Below are 20,741 nucleotides of genomic sequence, written 5' to 3' on the forward strand. Positions count from 1 at the left end.
GTAGTAAGTAATACTACAAAGTGGTATTTGCAAAGCTCTAGTTTGAGAGCTGCTTTGCATTAATTAATAATGCAAAGTGGTAAATCCTTAAACTACGATTGCGGAACTTTAAGATTTTTTGAAAATTATTTTCCTAAAGTCAAAACGTTGTTTTTGAGTACTAAAATTTTTGAAAAGCCAAATACCAATTATTTTAAGTATTTGAAATTTTTTGTTAATTTTATTTTAAATTGTTCGAATTTATTAAATTCGAATGAATTCGAAATATTTTTCGAATTTTCGAATTTTTTTTCTTTTTCGGAAATTCTGGATTTAAAAATAAAAAAAAAAAGATTTTTTTTCGAATTAATTAATTATTTATTTCTTTATTTCTTTTATTTATTTTTGAAAAACGATCGAATGAATTAATTAAATTATTCGATTAATTATTTTGATTTTCGATTTTAATTTTAATAATTTCGTGTATATTTGAAGTTATTTATTGAAATTAATTTTGAAAATTTTTAGTTACTCTAAGTGAGGAAAGGGTAGATTAAGAAGGGCATATTTAGACTAAGTATGTATTCAAGTTAAGTATGCATTTTAATCAAGTGTTTACGTGATGATGACTTGTTTATGTGATCTTTTATTTAAAGTTGATCATGTTTTGTTATGCTTTATGTGATTAATTGCATCACGATTCATGATTAAGCATGTACTTGTGCATTGAAATTGTATGGCTCAACGAACTTACTTTGTTTTTGGAACACTTTAGTAAGACTTTGTAGTTGCTAATTTTCAGGATTTAAGATGTTGCTTTCAAAGTACGCAAACCTAGGACACCTAGAGAAGCTAGATTGTGAAACCCCGCACATGTATGTGAAGAAGATCGAGTTTGCTTGCAACTATTTCGCTACAGTGCAGAACCTGCCCGAACTAAGGAAGAAGGATGTTATGGCAGAGATGGTTATTCATTGCTTACCCTCTAGGAACCCATACATAGAGCTTAAGAATCGGTTTCGTGATATGCATTTGGACAATGGTATTCCTAACTATTACAAGTATGGTACTCCAAATGGTAGATGGAGATATGACTTGGAGATTATGACCACGATTATAGAGCTTGCGGAGGAATGTTTTGTGGATGGTAAGATAGTGTCAAGTGTTCACAATGTAGGATTAGATAATGAGACAGAAGCCCAGATAGATGAGGATAGTGATGATGATGTTGTTGAGATTGAAAACCCTAATCCTATCATTCATGAGCCTACTATTGAAATCTCCAGTGACACAAAAATTGAGCCTGAGACTGACAAGGATGAAGTGAACAGTGAGCCACAACAGAATAATTAGGATATGGAGTATGAGTCTTATCCGGAGGAAGACTTTGATGACTTTGAAGGCCATGAGCACTCTTCACCAGTTTGTAGAGGAGGTTGGATAGTAGAGTATCATTTTGAAGTCTTTTCTAATGTAATAGCTAGTGCTTAAATTTTAGTAAAGTAATAAAGTAGTAAACTACTATTTATGGTTTTAGTAGTTCAGTTTTGTGGTTTCTCGAATAAAGTACGATCCAAAGGATGTATTATTTTCCCATTGAAGTAATAAAGTTTAGAGTTCTATCTTTTACCTCTAATTCTAAGTTTACGTTCTCTTTGAGCGATTATCGCAAAAGAATTTCATGTATTTCTTCAATGAAATTGTACTTGCAAGGTGGTCCAATTTTTTACCACTTAAACATTGTGATGCGGACTAAGAGAGAAAGCGGCCCAATAATAGGCGCCTATCTTGCTCAAGGGTCCGAAATTTTGGTGCATGTTGTACTAATTGTGTGGCTTGTTAGTGCAATGCTTTAGTAAGGCAGTGTTCAAACCCAGGAATTAAAGTTAGTCTTTTGTTTTATTCAGGAGAAGGGAAATGACTACCCAAGGGATTGCCGATGTGGTTAGGCAACTAGCTGAAGTAGTGCAGAACTTAGCACAGAATAAGAATAACCAGGGAGTTAATAATTAAGAAGGTGGCCCAGAGTAAGCCTCCTTTGTATCAAGGGAAAATAGACCCAACTGTACTTGAGAACTGGCTAAGGGAGTTCGATAAGCTTATCCTAGCTGTGAATTGCCCAGAAAACCTTAGTGTTAATAGTGTTGTGTATTACCTTAGGGGAGAAGCTGATTTGTGGTGGCAGAGGTGTGAGAATGCCTTAAGAGCTACACCTGGATTTGGATGGGAATCATTCAAGGTAGCCTTAAGAAACAAGTTTCACCCACCATATCTGAAGAAGCAGAAAGCCCAAGAGTTAATCGATCACTACTACAAAAACACCTTTTCGTGTCGCCTCTAAATTGCCTTTAGTGTCGCCTATGGTGCGTCTCTGAAGCTAGGGACTCTAAAACTTTTTGGTGTTTTGGAGTCGCCCCTTTGAGGCGACACGAATATTATTATACATGTCGCCTGTTATGGAAGAGGCGACACTGAAGATATATTTTTCAAAAAAATTAATTTATTAATTAATCATTCCGAGTCGCCTATTATAATAAGAGGCGACACGAAATGTACTTTTTAATTATTTTAAAAGAATTAATTAACCTTTAATGTCGCCTCTAATCTCTATAGGCGACACGGAAAATAATTTCCGGAATTATTTTTAATTATACGAGTCGCCTCTAAAGTTTATAGGCGACACGAAAAAATATTTTCCGGACATTTTTATTAAATTTGTTAATAATCGAGTCGCCTAATATACTAAGAGGCGACACGAAAGATATTTTGCACAATTATTTTATTAAGCTAATTACCTTTAGAGTCGCCTCTTAATGTTACAGGCGTCACGAAAAGTATTTTCCGAATGATTTTTTAAATGTTTTTACCCATTTTGAGTCGCCTATTATACCAAAATGCGACACCGAAAGTGTTATTTAAAAAAAAAATATATTAGTTTACCATAAGGAGTCGCATGTTATTATAGGAGGCGACACCTAAAGTGTATTGTGGTTTTAGGTTTTTTTTAATTTTGTTCTCGCTAATTTAAATTATTTCTACGTACGTAATAAATTCACAAAAATAATAAATAAAGCTGAGAAATGCAGAATTGCGAAAATATTTTTGTATTAATTCAAACAAGAAAGTTTGTTCAACAATTGTAAATAATTGTATTTCAAAAAATAAGCTACAATTTGTTATATTTTAATTTCTATCTTTGAAAACTAGAAAATGACTACAAACAACTACTAATAAAATATCTACTCCAGTTTTCTCGAACATCATCGATCTCCTCTTGAGTGTACGGGTTTGGAGAAAATATCTGTACTTCAACAAAATAATGTATTAAAATTAGTAAAGTTTAGATAAAAGCTAGCGCATATATAGTAACAACTGAGATATCGATAAAATAATAACAAAAATACATGTACACGTACCTCTTCCACATTACTAATACTTTGTAATCCAAGTAAAACTATTTGATCATGTAGTTCATGACGTAATAGCCACATTCAAGCATTTCCGATTCGCAAGAACACTAAGATACAAATATAATACACATTAATTTAAAGAATAACATATATATGAATAAATCATGATAAAAATAATAATCAAACTAATTAAATCTTACTATAATTTATTTCCATCTTAGAGACTTTCGAGATCCTTTGTTGTTGGCTTGCCAAGTCCGATAACTCCTAAACATGAGAACAATTGTTCCAAGTATTATTAGTTGTAAACTCTTGAAACACGGTTAATCACTTGCGTGGCATATATCAGTCATTTGAAGACTCTTGAAACGGAACAGATACAGCAGATCACTAAAATCAACATGGAGTGTAAAGGAAAATTATCACCACTTATCCACCCATATCAAATAAATTCATCAGACCATAATATGGCAGGTTTGGGTTGTAAACTTGTAAGTTGTAATAAAATAATTTATGTAAATACATGCATAATTAAAGGACAGCTCCATCTACACCACTAATACAGTTTCCTCAACTATGATACGCTCAGTTATAGCATTGTTCAATATGCATGTGATCACCGATTTATCCTATAATACTTTCAATTCTTAAAACCAAATGACCCCAAAATTAAAGAGAACCCTGTATAAACCAAATGGCATAATGTATAATGGACAATTAGAACATAGTAATTAGTTAAGACTGCGACTACTGAAATGTGCAAAATAGACGTTATGTTTTGCAAAAATCTATTAGGTTGCTGAAATGAAAGACCGTATACTTTCAGTTTTTGAATAACAGCATATCCAATACAGCATATATCAACAAGCTAACATCTCAATTGTGTCTCTTAACCAAGAAAAAAGGATAAGTAGTAGTTACATCTATGATATTCATATAAACTCTAGAGGCGAATTGGACTCAGGCTTGCTATTATCCCCCATGTTTTTGCAACAATTCACACAGTAAACATTTTCAGAAAGTGAACCAGGGACCTGTGATATTTATCCTGTAATTCCTGTTGTGAAGATACAGTTGGAGAACGATGAAGTGATTTCCTAGTTAATTACCTGAACTTCAACATTCAAAAGACATCCTTAAATTCTCTTATCTTTGATTCAAGTTCATCCACTAAAGGCTATTGATACGTCAATGACTTAGCTCCTAAGAATCAGCCCAAAGCTTTTCTAGAAAACAATAAGATGCAAGAGTGGGAAAAGAGAGGATGGGCATTATAATGCAGGTCAAGAAGTAATTAACTTAAAATAAACTCTAAATGTCTAGCCAATTTATAGAACTGCAAATACCAGAAATGCAAAAAAAAAGTGTACTTTCTTTGCATATGCTCGAAATTGTTCAATTATGGAATGATTAAATAGAATCCAGCCACTGAAAGTGAAAAATGCACCACCACCTAAAGTTTTCGGATAAAGGAGTACACTAGCTAAGGCAAAGAACCTACAAAAATTGATCCCACTGTGTAAGTTCCCCAAACAATTACAATCAAATTTTGGGTACAAGTTTCAATTGTACGGAGGAAGGAAGAGATAAATAAGCAGGCACCTCCTTGACTAAACCCACAAACAAATATGTTATCAGGATTTATGCCTGAGTTGATCTCTTTGTCTATCATCGCTTGGATGTGTTTTTAGGGCAGATATTACAAAATCATTTCTTCATTGAAACAATAAATGACAGTTCGGGATTAAATATTAAGAAGGGAATAAAAGAAAATGAGCAGCACAGTGAAAAAGAACAACATAAATGTCCGACAAGATAACATCAAAGCATATCACAAAAGAGGAAATCAAATTACTTTTGAGATAGTAAGAGGCCAAGAGGTCTGAGTTCTGACCTGAAGCAAACTAGAAGGCACGCGAGAATAAGGCACCCAAGAGCAGCAACTGAAAACCTCAGAAGTCTGGACTCTGGAGCAAAGCCCAGTCCGCAGTACCAAATTCCAAAAGTGGAACTTGTAGAGTATTTGAATTTAAGCTGCACCTGAAGTGTAATTGAATTGAGACATGTTATAAACTAATATATCAGACAACTGTCATATTTTATAGTAAATTGGTCACTCTTGGATGACCATGTATCTTTTTTAAGTATAATAAACTTTGTGATTCCTTTAACACCACATTGATAAATATGGAAGCAAGAACGGAGGCCAAGACCAGAAAGATAAAGACTAATTAAGCATATACAATGGCTAAAAGTGGTTGCTGAAAATAAAGGTTAATGAGTCCACACTCCACACTTACCTATCTGGACAGTAGCCTTGAAGGTAGTGAATCTGAGTTTTTTTATTATGGTTGACAACCTGTTTAAGTTATTATCACTCCCCTTTCCATGGCTTCATCCTATTTGACTTTCAAGGATGAAAATCTTAATCTTATAACCAACAGTTAGCTAAACTTTTAAGAATACTATCATATTCAACGTATAATTATTAATCTGAAAATATTTTTGATAAATCATTGATCTAATTACCCTTTTATTTATCTAACCCAACAATGCTAACATCATTTACTTACATTGCCCAAATTTTCTAGGATCATGTGCGTAAACAATTAAGAGTAGGTAATATTTCTTGTTTTTTTTAAAGGTTGACTTTCAAAGGAAAGAAGCCAGTTTACTGTTTCCAATTCTCGCATCAATCTGTCAGATTAAATAGATAATAGCACAAGGAAAACAATAGGATTCTTGAAACTAAAAATGTTTAGATTGAAGTATCAAACCGAGCAAGACAACCAATGCTTTGTTTAGGAAACCAAGTCCCCATCTCAAAATCAAAGTGAACAATCTGATACATTTGTTTAGAAAACCAAGTCTGCAACTTTTCTATTGAACGATCCAACAAGATCAGAACTCAAGATTTTCACAAACATGGTCCATGATGGGATAAGGAAGGGAAAAACTTAACTCCTTGAGAGGCAGTAAATAATTGGGTACAAATTACAGAACTCTAAGCTACCATCAAAAGCCTAATCCCGGTTCTTATCTCAACCTATAATACCAAACCCACCATCCTCAGCAGCTTATGAGCATGCTCTCAAATTTAAGCAAGTGAGGCTCATCTCCTGTGACCACAAAAACCTATAATTTTACGGGCTCATCCGCTTATACTACTAGAAAAAAAAGGCAGGGTAAAAGGTCGATTTCCCCTTAATCATCAGAAGCGACAAGAAAGATGAACAATAGCAACAATATAACTACTCCTACTATCCTGCATCTCATGTAATATAGGCGTCTATAACTCTAAATATACTAACTCTAAACTACTAATACATATGATAATGTAGTCTGCAATTTCACCTTAATTGAATTGAAATTGAATTCCGAAACCCTAAATTCCGAAACTGGCAGTCACAATTGAGGAAAAAAGATAGCGTTAAAAAGAAATTCACACGAAATTGGAATTGGAACCAAAGCTTATAGAATTGTTAATAAAATCAGAATTTTCGAAAGAAAAATAGAGACATAATCAACATAAGGAAACAAAAATAAAGATAGAAAGACATATCGATCAAATTCGCAGAAATTCCTCACCTCCAGGTCCAATAATTATCAAATCTGCAATCCCTAACCAGCTATATATATTGAGGAGAAGCTTTCTCCCAATTGAATTGATAGAAGGGATGAGAATGAGAGAGAGAAACGGTATGAGGATTGGATGTTTTAAGAATAGGGTATATCATAACTGCAATATTATAAACGGAGGAGTTTTATTTTAGGAGGAGATGGTAAAACAGCTCGTTAGTTTTAGGCTGACGAAATTACGACCAACACTATACTTCTCGTTAATAAGGGAAAACTAATAGCTTTAACCATGGATATTTTAGTTCGCCGATATTAATTCGTTGTTCTAATTCTAGTAGTGAAAGTTATTTCGTAAGATTTTTTTTAAAAAAAATTGAAGTAAAATTAAAAAGGGATAGATGTCGCTTGTATTAATGTGCGACCAACACTTTTAAAGTCCCATTTTTTATCATATGCGACATTAAAAGTATTTCATTTCATTTAGAAAAAAGAAAATATGTGTCGCCTGTTATTAATTGTCGACACCAAAACTTGTAGAGTTTCATTTTAAAACACAGGCGACACGGAAAGTATTTAATTTGATTTTTTTAAAAAAAATGAAATTAAAATTAAGAAGAAATAGGTGTCGCCTGTTATTAATATGCGACACCAAAACTTTTAGAGTCCCACTTTACAACACAGGCGGCGCGCTAGTCTCTTTAGAATATCTGCTAGCAACTTCATGTGTCGCCTGTTTTATAAAGTGGGACTCTAAACGTTTTGGTGTCGCACATTAATTTGAGGCGACTCTAAAAGGGCGACTTATAAAGGTGTTTTTGTAGAAGGGATGTATGTAACTGAGTACTATTCCAAGTTCATAGAGCTATCTAGATTTGCACCTGAAGTGGTGGCAACGGAGGAGCTTAGAGCTCAGAGATTTGAGAGTGGATTGACTATGGATTTGCAATTGATGCTTGCTGGAGAGACCTTTACATCTCTTGACACCCTGTAAGGGAAAGCTGCCCATTTGTATGGTCTGCAGCAAAGGAAGAATGGAATTGGTGAAAAGAGGAAGGATGTTGGTAACCAAAACCAAGGTGGTGGCCAGCAGAATCAGGGGAACTTTAAGAAAAACAAGGGAAACAACCATTTCCAGTTCAAGGGAAACCAGGGTGGAAATAGAAATAATTTCCACAATAACAATGGAAATAAGAACCAGTCTACAGGGAATGGAACGAGAGTCTACGAGTGTAGACGTTGCCATACTAATCACCCAGGACAAGACTGTAATGGAAATCAAGTTGTTTGTAGGTTTTGTGAGAAGCTAGGCCATAGAGAATTTGAGTGTTGGGCCAATAATGGGAAACCCAACCAAGGCAACCGCTAGAACAACAATCGGAATAACCAAAACCGGAAAGGAGGAAACAAAGGTGGAAACCAAAAGAGTTACCAGAATGGTAACAATGGCAATAATGGCCAAGGTAATGGAAAGCACGGAGGACACTATCAGCAGAATGGGAACCGAAATACCAATGGGAATGCCAATGGAGGTGGCTATAACAAGGGAGTTGCCCAAGGAAAGCTGAATGTGATCACTAGGCAAGAAGCCGAAAACTCATCTGACGTCATAGCTGGTACTTTTTCTATTAACTGCATTTTTGTTAAAGTACTATTTGATTCTGGTGCGACTTATTCATTTATATCAAAGGGTATCTTAGAGAAGTTAGGATTGAAAGAACCTGAAGAGATTGAAGTGCCCATAGTGATACCAACCGGTGAGATTGTGAACTGCACTAAGATCCATAGGAATGTACCCTTAACCATAGCCAAGGCCATATTCTTGTCTAGCCTAATTGAGTTTGAGTTAGGAGATTTAGATGTGATCTTGGGAATGGACTGGTTGGCAATGTTCAAAGCCAAGATTGACTGTGAGAAGCAAAATATTCACTTGAAGTCTAGTCTAGGAAAGGTTGTATCATATCGCCGTTTTGGGAAACCTAGAAGTATAGGAATCATCACGGAAACGGAGCTCGTGAAGTTAGTACACAAAGGGAACCCTGTTTTCTTATGCAATGTAAGAGACCTAGACCATATGATGATAGAGTAACCAGGGGATATTACAGTGGTAAATGAGTTCCTGGACGTGTTTCCGGAGGAGATCCCGGGAATGCCGCCCAATCGACCAATTGACTTTACCGTAGACCTAATACCCGGAACTGCACCTATCTCGAAAGCCCCATACCGGATGACTCCGGCGGAAATGAGTGAGTTAAAAGGTCAACTTGAGGAATTACTAGGGAAAGGTTATATTAGACCAAGTGCATCGCCTTGGGGAGCGCCAGTCTTGTTTGTGAAGAAGAAGGACGGAAGTATGAGACTCTGTATAGACTACAGGGAGCTCAATAAGGTCACAATCAAGAATAAGTATCCTTTTCCTAGAATAGATGATTTGTTCGATCATTTGAAAGGAGCGGGAATGTTTTCAAAGATTGCCTTGAGGTCAGGTTATCATCAGTTGAGAATCGCAGAGCACGATATACCAAAGACTGCATTTAGGACTAGATACGGTCATTATGAGTTCACAGTTATGCCTTTTGGATTAACCAATGCGCCTGCAATTTTTATGGACTTAATGAACCAAGTATTCCATGCATTCTTGGATAAGTTTGTAGTGGTTTTCATAGATAATATTCTGGTAACTCCAAAAGTGAGGAGGATCATGCGGAACACTTAAGGTCAGTGTCGAGTACCCTGAGAGACAACCAGTTGTATGCCAAATTCTCGAAGTGTGAATTCTGGCTGGAGAAAGTTGCATTCTTAGGACACTTCGTATCCAAGAAAGGAGTTGCAGTGGACCCTGCAAAGATAAAAGCTGTTAGTGAGTGGCCTACACCTAAGAGTGTCACCGATATTCGGAGTTTTCTTGGTTTAGCGGGTTATTATAGACGCTTTGTGCAAGACTTTTCTAGAATCGCCAAACCAATGACAACCTTGATGAAGAAGGAATCGAAGTTTAAGTGGAATGACCAGTGTGATGAAGCATTCCAATCTTTAAAGACGCGATTGACAACCGTGCCGGTGTTGACTTTGCCAGATGAGAGCGGTACTTATGATGTATATAGTGATGCCTCAAAGAATGGTTTAGGGTGTGTATTGATACAGAACGGGAAGGTGATTGTGTATGCATCGAGACAGTTGAAACCATATGAATCCAATTACCCTACCCATGATTTAGAGCTAGCTGCCAAAGTGTTTGCATTAAAGATATGAAGACACTATCTGTATGGTGTGAAATGTAGGATATTCACGGATCATAAGAGTTTGAAGTACATTTTCACACAGGAGGATTTGAATATTTGCCAACGAAGGTGGTTGGAGTTAATCAAAGATTATGACCTGGACATTCAATACCATGAGGGAAAAGCCAATGTAGTCGCAGAGGCCTTGAGTAGGAAATCAAGCCATAGTGTGAATGCGTTAGTAGTTGCTAACGAGCTGTGTAAGGACATGCATCGATTGAATCTAGAAATAGTTAGTGGAGAATGTCTTGAAGGAATGATGAATTCCTTAACCATCCAGCCGTCGGTATTTGATGAAATCAGGGAGAATCAGACTGGTGACGTTAAGTTAGAGCGGATCAAAGAAAAGATTTCGCAAGGGAAGGAGATGGATTTTAAAATCCACGATGATGGAAGCTTGAGGTATAAAGGACGACGATGGTGCGTGCCTCAAAAGTGTGGTGAACTAAAGGAAAATTTGATGAGAGAAGGTCACAATACACCATATTCTGTTCACCCGGTAGGTGGCAAGATGTATAAGGATCTGAAAAAGGTCCATTGCTGGCCAAGAATAAAGAATGAAGTGGCTGAATTTGTGGCAAGATGTTTGACTTGTCAGAAGGTTAGGATTGAGCATAGGAGACCTCAGGGAAAGGTCCAACCTTTAGAGATTCCGAGTTGGAAGTGGGACTGTATCTCAATGGACTTCGTCACTTCTTTATTCAAGTCGAAAAGTGGAAATGACACCATTTGGGTAGTGGTGGATAGGTTGACTAAGTCGGCAGTGTTCATACCAATGAAAGAAACCTGGAAAATGGAACAACTTGCCAAAGATTACATCAAACATGTAGTCAGATTACATGGAGTTCCTAAGGATATCGTATCAGATAGAGATTCTAGGTTCCTTTTTTAAAATTTCTGGAAAAGTGTGCAGAAGAACTTTGGTACAACATTGAAAATGAGTACAGCGTTCCACCCAGCCACAGATGGAAAAACCGAAAGGACTATTCAAACCTTAGAGGATATGCTAAGATCTTGTGTGATTGATTTTCAAGGTGGATGGGAAGATAGCCTAGATCTAATCAAGTTTTCATACAACAATAGCTATCATGCCAGTATTGGAATGGCACCATTCGAAGTCTTGTATGGGGAAAAATGCAGAAGTCCATTATGTTGGAGTGACATTAGTGAAACCGTCGTACTAGGTCCCCAAATGATAGAGGACACTATGAATCAGGTTAGGACTATTCAATCCAAAATCCAAGCCGCGCAAGATCGCCAGAAGAGATATGCAGACTTAAAGCGCAGGGATGAAGAATTCAAAATAGGCGACAAGGTGTTTCTTAAGGTTTCACCAATGAAAGGTGTGATGAGATTTTGGAAGAAAGGAAAGTTGAGCCCAAAGTATATAGGCCCATATGAGATCCTAGAACGGATAAGGAAGGTAGCGTATAGATTAGCCTTGCCCATGGACAAGCATAGAGTGCATAACGTGTTTCATGTATCTCAGTTGAGAAAGTATGTCCCGGAAAATTCTCATGTACTGCAACCGGAGACCATAGAGTTAGACCAAAGTTTGACATTTGAGGAAAGACCTGTCAAAATCCTCGATAGGAAAGTGCGTAGTACACGGACTAAGGATGTTAAGATTGTTAAAGTCTTGTGGTCTGTAGACACCTACTTTTGTCCCCATTCCCGAAAGGGAAGGTTCGATGATGAGAACATAAATCTCCACTTGGCAACGCATCTCCTATAAAATAAGAATCTCAATCACCCTTTTCATTTCACCCAAAACCTGCTATTTATAGAAACCTGCTATTTATGGAAACCTGCTAAAAATAGTAACTGCCGTAATGGGTAGTTGTTAAAAGTGGAAAGTCATAAAAGATAAAAACCTGTCAGAATTAGGTGTTGCACTCCAACATAAATCCTAAATGAGATAGAAATTACAAGACGAATCCTATTCCTAATATGATTCGAAAATAAGAGTTACGTATTAATTAAAATCCTAACGAGCCTAGAGTTCGTAACGGGCCCAGACGCATTCCGTCATAAAGTTAATACGCCCTAAAAGACTCGAATAAGTCTCAAACACTCCGGATTCTAAGAGTCCAAAACTGACAAAGAAAACGGCCCAGACCCTATTTTCAACGCCTGGCTCTGGGCGCCGATATCTTCGGCGCCCAGCCCTGGGCGCTGAAATTACCTGGGACGTGTTCTTTCCTAATTCTTCGTGGATTAGAGCTCTAAAATTCTATCTTTCCACAAACTCTTTTCTGTAAATATAGCCCCAAATTCGACGTGAAAAGACATTCAATCAATTATTCTGAGTATTGACTCCAACCCCTAAGCCTAAGCCTCACACTGCGAAATTGATCACGCGTTCTGTCGCAATCGATCCAAAAATCGAACAGAACGTATCCTGTCCCGTAGTTTGAGATTCGTTAAATAAAAGGAGAAATAGCAAAGTCAAAGTGGTTAGTTTTCTGAGAACTGTGACGCACCTCTCAAGGGTGCGTCGTAATGTGCCCCTTCGCATGATTTAATTGCTTTCCTCGCCCTTTTATGAACTGTTAAACTAATCAAATCTGATTGTTCTATCACGCCTAATAAAGATAATATGTTGGGAAATTGGATTATCATGCTAGGTCCCTTAAAACAATCTAAAACAGATAATCGCGATCGATCTAGTATTATATGTTGCATATTGTTAAAATCAACTCAGATTAGTTTAATAATTAACGCATGTCCCTTCAATTATTTATGCTGAGCTAGTAAGGATATCCTGCCTCTGGAGTTATCGAAGAGCGAGTACTCCTCTCAGTAGTTACAGTCCCCCGAACCCTCAATCTCTACCTTGCGGGTGTATGTTGAGAGATCCCCACACCAGGGATCACAAGGGAACCTACGGTCGTCGTGGTCAAACATAATTGCACTCCCTTTATGTCACGATAACCGGGTTTTGTCAGTTTTTCTCATTGTCGTTAAAAACTGAATGGCGACTCCTATATTACTAGTCAATTGGGTGTAAACTCACAGGAAATCCAATTACACTTGATTTGACAAAAAGAAACGTCACACCCACGAGGGACGAGGTCACGCATTAGCCTCGTGCTTTTTCGACCCCCTCAAATGGTCTAACCAAGAATCTAAGGAAGCTACCTGGGAAGCTGAGGAAGAAATGAGAAAGAAATATCCCGAGCTTTTTCCCGAGGTTAGTTGAGTTACGGGGTCGTAACTCGTTTTCTTTAAGGGGGGTAGAGTGCGGTAGAATTTCGCGCTTTTTGCCTTATTTACCTAATTTGCCCCTTACGATATGCCTAAATTGTTGTTTCCAGTGGAAATTCACTGTTTATTGTCATGTTGAATTACTTAAAGAGTACAGCAACTAAAAACATTTTTTGAAGAAAATGCACTAAAGTCTCATAATAGTCTCAAGTCTAGTTTTAAAATTGTGATTTCCGTGCCCAAGTTTCCGGACGAAACTTCTTTTAAGGAGGGTAGACTGTAATACCTCGTATTTTTCTATAATTATAAATATATTTTATTATATTTATAAAGTATTTCGTCGAATTTATAAAGTATTTTTATAAATTTAATTCCATTTAAGGAGAATTAAATGCATTTTATTTTAATTAATTTAATTATTAATTAATTACGAAAACCGTATTTTTATTAAATAGATTCAACGAGTTTATTTAATCGGGATTTGTTGGTTCGTATTTCGAAAACGAATTTAATTTAATTAAATCCTAGTTAAATTTCCCATGATCAAACCCAACAAAGCTTTCAAGGATTAAAATCAATTGAGCCCGGAAATAAGCCCAACTCAAACTACCAAAACCTAGCCCATGTGGGAGAGAAAAGCTATAAATATACCCTCTCATTAAACCCTCACAAAATTTTCAGCACTCTCTCTCTCTCTCTCTCTCTCCTCTTTTACCTCTCTCCTTGCGGCACCCTCACACCCCTTCGACCTTCCTCTTGCTTGCAGCCCAAGGCACGAGTGTGCCCAGCCCCGTGCGCGCAACCCCTCGCCCTCGTCTTGCCCCGCAGTCGCAGCGTAGCACTTGCGTGTCTGTTGCTGTGTGGCCTTGCGCTCCGCGTGCCCGCACCCTCGCCTCGCCTTCATAGCCGCAGCGCTGAGCCTCGTGCCCCAGCGCCCAGCGCTCACTCCCTCTCACCTCTCGCTGCGTCGCTGCGCTGCTGTGCCCGCGTGCCTGCTTGCGCGCGGTGCTGTTGCTTGTTGCTGTGGTTGTTTTTGCTCGACGCCCCACACACACAACACATCAATTGTTGTGTGTTTGTGTGTTGTTGATTGGTAAAAACCAATTGTATGCTTTTTAAACTTTAATTTTCATTTTTTAAAAAGTTGTAATTATTATGATTATTTAATAATTTGGGTTATTTAAATTGATTAGAACGGTTATGAACACCGTATTGGTTTATTGTCGTATTTAAATTAAAGAGATTGGTTTTGATGATTGAAATTATTATTTTCAGATTTAATGAATTAATAAAGTGTCAATTTTTGAAGTCAAAGCATGGTTTTTATGATAACCTATTATTAGGGTTTTAATTCCAATTGATTAATCGATTGATTCACATAATTTAATGAGGATTTAAATTATGGGAATCAACTTAAATTTTTCAGATTGTTTATAAGCTTTAAAATGTTGGTTTTTAATGGTTTTAAAGCTAAAAAGTCAATTTTTTTATGCTAGGACTTGAGTTGACTATTTGAGACTAATAAATTAACAATTAGCGATTGATTTCTAATTAAACTAAGCGTTTTAGTTTCTTAAATAGTTGCTGGAAATTTAGTAAACATGGATAATAATTTAGTTTCTCCTTTGTGTTTATAGGAGTTGATTTCTAGTGAGTCGTGATTCGCACAGTGGCCCCCGTACTTAGGTATTCCAGGTACGTACAAGACTAGGGTGACCACCCATCCCTTGAGGACTCTATGAAGTGTATTGAATACGAATTATGTGAACTTATGTGTTGGGAATTCATGTTTGATGTTTTGACAAGCATTGGATTATTATTGAATCTATGTGAACGAGCATGTTATGAATTGAATTATGCTTTATAGATTCTGTTGAACTATCATGTTATGGAATTTTATAATAGTTGAATCATGTCAAGCATGTTGTTCAAGTTGGTTTGCATGTATGAGTATTGTGCATGCAAGTTATTATTATGATTATGCTATAGTACGGGATGTCTAGCATATGTTGAGCCTACTGAATATTGCCGGAGAGCAATATATATTCTACCAAGGGGTAGAATATGTTAGAGAGTCTATGTGAATTGAATTAAGGACAATTCGTGCTAAGGGCACACCCCGCTTGTTAATAGGCAATGTCGAGTTATCTCAAACAGTGTTTTTGAGAAGGAACAATGGGAGTAATTTCACTTGAGTCAATGTTTGATCACAAGTCCTAAAGGATTAAAAATGAAGTGTCATTGTTGGATTGTTTAATTGTTGGCATGTTATGTCTTGTGTAAAGTCTTGAGTCGCCTTGAACATAACATACTAATTAATGTAAAGTGTAACCCGAATGAGCTTTAAATGTGAGGGGGTCGAAAAAGCACGAGGCTAATGCATGACCTCGTCCCTCGTGGGCGTGACGTTGTCAGATCAAGTGTAGTTAGATTTCCTGTGAGCTTACACCCAATCGACTAGTAATATAGGAGTCGCCATTCAGGTTTTAACGACAATGAGAAAAACTGACAAAACCCGGTTATCGTGACATAGAGGGAGTGCAATTATGTTCGACCACGACGGCCATAGGTTCCCTTGTGATCCCTGGTGTGGGGATCGCTCAACGTACACCCGCAGGGCAGAGATTGAGTGTTTGGTGGACTGTAACTACCGAGAGGAGTGCTCATCGATAACTCCAAAGGCAGGTTATCCTTACTAGCTCAGAATAAATAATTGAAGGGACATGCATTAACTATTAAACTATTCTGAATCGATTTTAGCAATATGCAACACATAATACTAAATCGGTCGTCATTATCTTATTTAGATTGATTTAAGGTACCTAGCATTATAGTTCAATTGTCCAAGGTATTATCTTTATTAGGCGTGATAGATCAATCAAATTAATAGTTTAACAATTTTATAAAAGGGTGATGAAAGCGATTAAATCATACGAAGGGACACATTAAAACGCACCCTTGAGAGGTGCGTTACGGTTCTTAGAAAACTAACCACTTGGCTTTGCTATTTCTCCTTTTATTTAACGAATCTCGGGTTTTCAAGCAATGTTCCAGTATTTAGGCTTAATTCATCAACTACAAAGGGCAGGACGCGTTATGTTCGACTTTTGGGTCGATTGGGACAGAACGCCGGATCAATTTCGCAGCGTGAGGCTAGGCTTAAGGCTAGAGTCAATACTCAGGTTCTGGAATTGTGTGTTGTGTGTCCTCTTTACGTCGGTTTTGAGGTTGTATTTATAGGGAAAGAGTTTGTGAAAAGATAGATTTTTAGAATACGAATCCAAAAAGAATTCGGAGATAAAACGACCCCAGGTATTTTCAGCGCCCAGGGCTGGGCGTCAAAGATTTCGGCACCCGGGGCTGGGCGTTGAAAATTTTATCTGGGCCGAGTTCTTGTCATATTTGGACTCTTAAACACGAAGCTTTTGAGATTTATCCGAGTTTCTTAGTGCGTATCAATTTTTGACGGAATGCGTCTGGGCCCGCTACGAACTCTAGGTTCGTTAGGAATTTAATTAATACGTAACTCTTATTTTCGAATTATAGCAGGAATAGAATTCCCTTTGCCAATTCTATCTCTTTTAGGACGTATGTTGGAGTGCAACACCTAATTCTGACAGATTTCTATCTTTTATGACTTTTCCACTTTTAACAACTATTTCTTACGGCAGTTACTATTCTTAGCAGGTTTCTATAAATAACAGTTTTGGCTGAAATGAAAGGGTGATTGAGATTCATTATTTTATAGGAGATGCGTTGCCAAGTGGAGATTTATGTTCTCATCATCGAACATTCCCTTTCGGGAATGGGGCACTACTACAAAAAAGGGAATAGAGAACTGTTGAAATAGGCTTTAGAGGATGCCTGATGACCGTTCTCCTGCTAAGCGATCTCTATAGTTTAGAGGACGGTTGGGACAGTCGTTTTATATACATATGAATAGAGTATAGTGGTCTCAGCTGAACGTTCTCTATTCCCTTCCTAAAATCAGAAAATAGAGAAGGAATAGAGAATGGTTAAGACACTTAACTGTTATGTATTTATTAAAATAGAGGACAACTTGCTAAGATAGGCGTACTCTATTCTTCCTTTTTTACATAATCATAGAGGACGATTTTCTTAGATAACCGTCCTCTATTCCATCTTTTTTAAAAAAAAAAAAAATTAAATACTTTCATAAACAACCATTAAATATAATTTTGCATAAACAAGCATTAAATATATTAAAAAATAGCGTACATTTTACAAGTACGTTTTACAAGTTACTCCTACGCGTTTACAAAATGGGAAAGGAAAAAACATAATGTAACAATACCCTTCCCCTAATCCGTGTACAGGTTCATTACTCAAGCAAAGAAAATCAGCCTGCGGTCTTCTTGAATGAGGATGCACATCAGTAGGAGCAGCAAAAGGTTGCACTCCGGAAACTTCAGCTTGCACTCCGGAATTCCCTGAAATTTTTAATACATCACAGATTCACAACCAAGCTTCTCAGCAAGGAACATAAAAGCTACCAAGGTTCTGGTTCAACAAAAATCACACAAAAATGAAGTAGCACAACAGTCATTTAAGATCTTAATAGTAAAGGATCACTTTTGCTCATGCAAGTACTAGATAATTCATGTGCAATGCAGGCTGACAAGGCTGACAACACCAGAATGAATATCTCAAAGACCATAAACGCCGCGATAAAGTACCACAATGAACATTAACTAATGTTTGACAAAATGCACTTACATATTCCTCAAATTTAGGGCTTAGCAAATGGACCGAAAGATTTTTCATCAATAGCAATAATACCTGGTAATTTCAAAGGAAACATCATTAAATTACAAAGAAAGTATAGATCATAAACATATGAAAGGCTGGTCTGAATATCTTTTGTTCAGTTAGGTTGATCTTAATATCTGATAGTTATTTTGTAACAGTATTCTTATCAGTCATCACAGATTATATGAAATGATGGTTATAAAACAAGGTTATAATGAGTAGAAACTGTGCCAGAAAGTTTTTTAGCTATTCAGGATGATGCAAAACAAAAGGTAAAATATAACCCCGAGAGCATGAAAGTTGTAAAAAAAACTATTATTTAGATCCAGGGAGGTGCAGCTACCTTGACCTTGAACTGTTGATGAACTAATAGGTCTTGGTTGCATAACAAGTTCCACACAGATATCTGATCAATACCTTGACAGAAGAGAGAGAGCAAATCCTGAGTTGTCAGCCGGAACCTTCAGTGTCCTACTTCCGGTTTGACCAACCCCATTCAGAAGTGGCTCATAAATTGTTTCTTGATTATTTTTGAAGTAAAGATCAGGAAGCTGTGACATTGTAGGCCAAATTACAGTAAGAGTTTGTGGGCAGCAAAACTGGAGCATTACATCTACTGCATTTTGAATATTTTATAGATTTTCAAGAAACAAGTCCTAATATGATATATACGTAGCTAATGCCATAAAATCTTTGTTAGATGAGAATTGATTATATCACCTGTATGAGATGACAAAAAGGCAACAACAGAATTAGGCATGTAAAAGGCTTCAGGCTGTCTCTTCTTGCTACGTCGATTATGTACATCCAACCGTTTTCTGCAGCTTCTCTTAACCTCGTCAAACTCTTCAAGGGACTGAAACCTAAGGGATTGCAGTATATACTATGACAGGAAAAAAAAGCAAAGATATAGCATACCAAAGGTGATGCAACAGAATCAGTGCAGCACCCAAAATTCATTACTCTATGTACCTACATTTTCAATAGACCCACTTTTCTACAATCAACACCAGCAACTTAATATATAGAGTAGTTTCTTATCAGCGCACCTTTAACAAGGTCAATGACTCAATGGTCTATCAAGACATTTATTTTGAGAAGGAAGGAGTATCATTTTTTTTTACCTGGTACATTGCTAGCAGAACCGTTGCTCCTTCCCAGCAACAATAACCAACTGATGCATTACTCAAACTAAAACAACAATTCACCCATAAATCAATAACAAGTTAACAACCAGTCAACATTCCATTAAATTAAAACAACAAACAAATTGAACAATTAAAACAAATTGAACAATTAAAACAAACAACAACAACAACAACAACAACAACAACAACAACAACAACAACAACAACAACAAATTGAACAATTAAAACAAATTCATGAATTATATGTTGAAAATATTAAAACAAACTCAAAAATCAAGTCAGTGGACTAAATAATGATAACTCTCTGTTATCAATTTTTTTTACTTCACTTTCATTTGCAATTTCAACTTCAATCAATCATAATTCAATCAGAAATGAATTAAAATCCTACAATAACCAATCTCATAAATCATAACAATACTCATCTGACTAATATCTCAATTCCAATCACCATTCACCAATAATGAAATTACTGAAATTTTGACTAATTAACATGAGAAATCAATCATAATTCATAAATTGTAATAAAAACATGAAGCAATTAGAGATTTAGAGACCAATTAGGCATTTAGACCGACCTTGCGTGAGTTGCGTCTCTGGAGAATGGACCGAATGGTGATTGGTGAATGGTGACTCGTGAGGTGGGCGGGCAGGCGGCTGTCGGAGTTCCTGCTGGGCACGCGTTGAGGTGGGCGGCCGCCGGCCGGGGAGGCTGCTCTAGCTGAGTGGCTGGGCTCGCATTACTTGAGGAGTTGAGAACTTGGTGAGCCGCGGAAACGGAGTACTGCTGTACTGGACGGCTGCCGGCTGGGCAGACGAGGTGAGGTGAGCCGCGGACAAACGGCTAGGCGGAGGAGAGAAGGCTGGGCGGCGTTATGGGGGAGGAGAGAAGTAGGTTAAGGTCCTGCCAAAACTATTGGGCGAAATTCGGGTCTGTAGTCTCCTTTGGGCGAAGTTTTTTTTTTTTTAAATTTTTTTTTCAAAAAATTCGCTGGGTCATGTGACGCATCCGGCACCGATTGCAGCACGCTAATAATACAGATTTTTTTTTTTTATTAGAAAATCTTTTTCTAAAACCCAGAATACACAACAGTTATCATAAACACAGCTTTGTATTTTATCGAGTATTTTAAATTAAATAGTTGTTTTTATTATGGTAAATAACATAAGACGGTTACGTAAGGTGACCGTTCTCTATTCTTTTCTTCATACAACTGTTATAAGAGAAATGCGTACTCTATACTTCTAGAAAACATTTAACATACTTGACCGTTCTCTAGTCAGCGTTTCTTATTCCAACTTTTGTAGTAGTGGGGACAAAAGTAGGTGTCTACAGTTAGCCCCCACTTTGACGGAGTCTTGGAGTAAGA

General features: G+C 36.9%; 2 long non-coding RNA genes across 5 annotated transcripts; both read right to left on the minus strand.

The window, feature by feature from the left end:
• Positions 1–3,065: 3,065 nt before the first annotated feature.
• LOC110798701 (uncharacterized) lies at positions 3,066–7,205 on the minus strand. Of its 2 annotated transcripts, none has more exons than XR_008924304.1 (5): positions 6,744–7,205; positions 5,284–5,429; positions 3,590–3,656; positions 3,396–3,496; positions 3,066–3,280 (listed from the first exon to the last, which is right to left on the minus strand). It is a non-coding gene; the product is annotated as an uncharacterized lncRNA (long non-coding RNA). The 2 variants fall into 2 exon arrangements; XR_002536171.2 differs by having other exon boundaries at positions 6,978–7,203.
• Positions 7,206–17,661: 10,456 nt separating this feature from the next.
• LOC110798702 (uncharacterized) lies at positions 17,662–20,365 on the minus strand. 3 transcript variants are annotated; one of them, XR_008924471.1, is made up of 6 exons: positions 19,950–20,352; positions 19,348–19,414; positions 18,944–19,086; positions 18,567–18,774; positions 18,191–18,253; positions 17,662–17,904 (listed from the first exon to the last, which is right to left on the minus strand). It is a non-coding gene; the product is annotated as an uncharacterized lncRNA (long non-coding RNA). The 3 variants fall into 3 exon arrangements; XR_008924473.1 differs by having other exon boundaries at positions 17,683–17,904; positions 18,944–19,106; positions 19,950–20,357; XR_008924472.1 differs by having other exon boundaries at positions 17,681–17,904; positions 18,944–19,414; positions 19,950–20,365.
• Positions 20,366–20,741: the final 376 nt, after the last annotated feature.

This window comes from Spinacia oleracea, chromosome 6 (assembly GCF_020520425.1).
Source record: "Spinacia oleracea cultivar Varoflay chromosome 6, BTI_SOV_V1, whole genome shotgun sequence".
Lineage (NCBI taxonomy): Eukaryota > Viridiplantae > Streptophyta > Magnoliopsida > Caryophyllales > Amaranthaceae > Spinacia > Spinacia oleracea.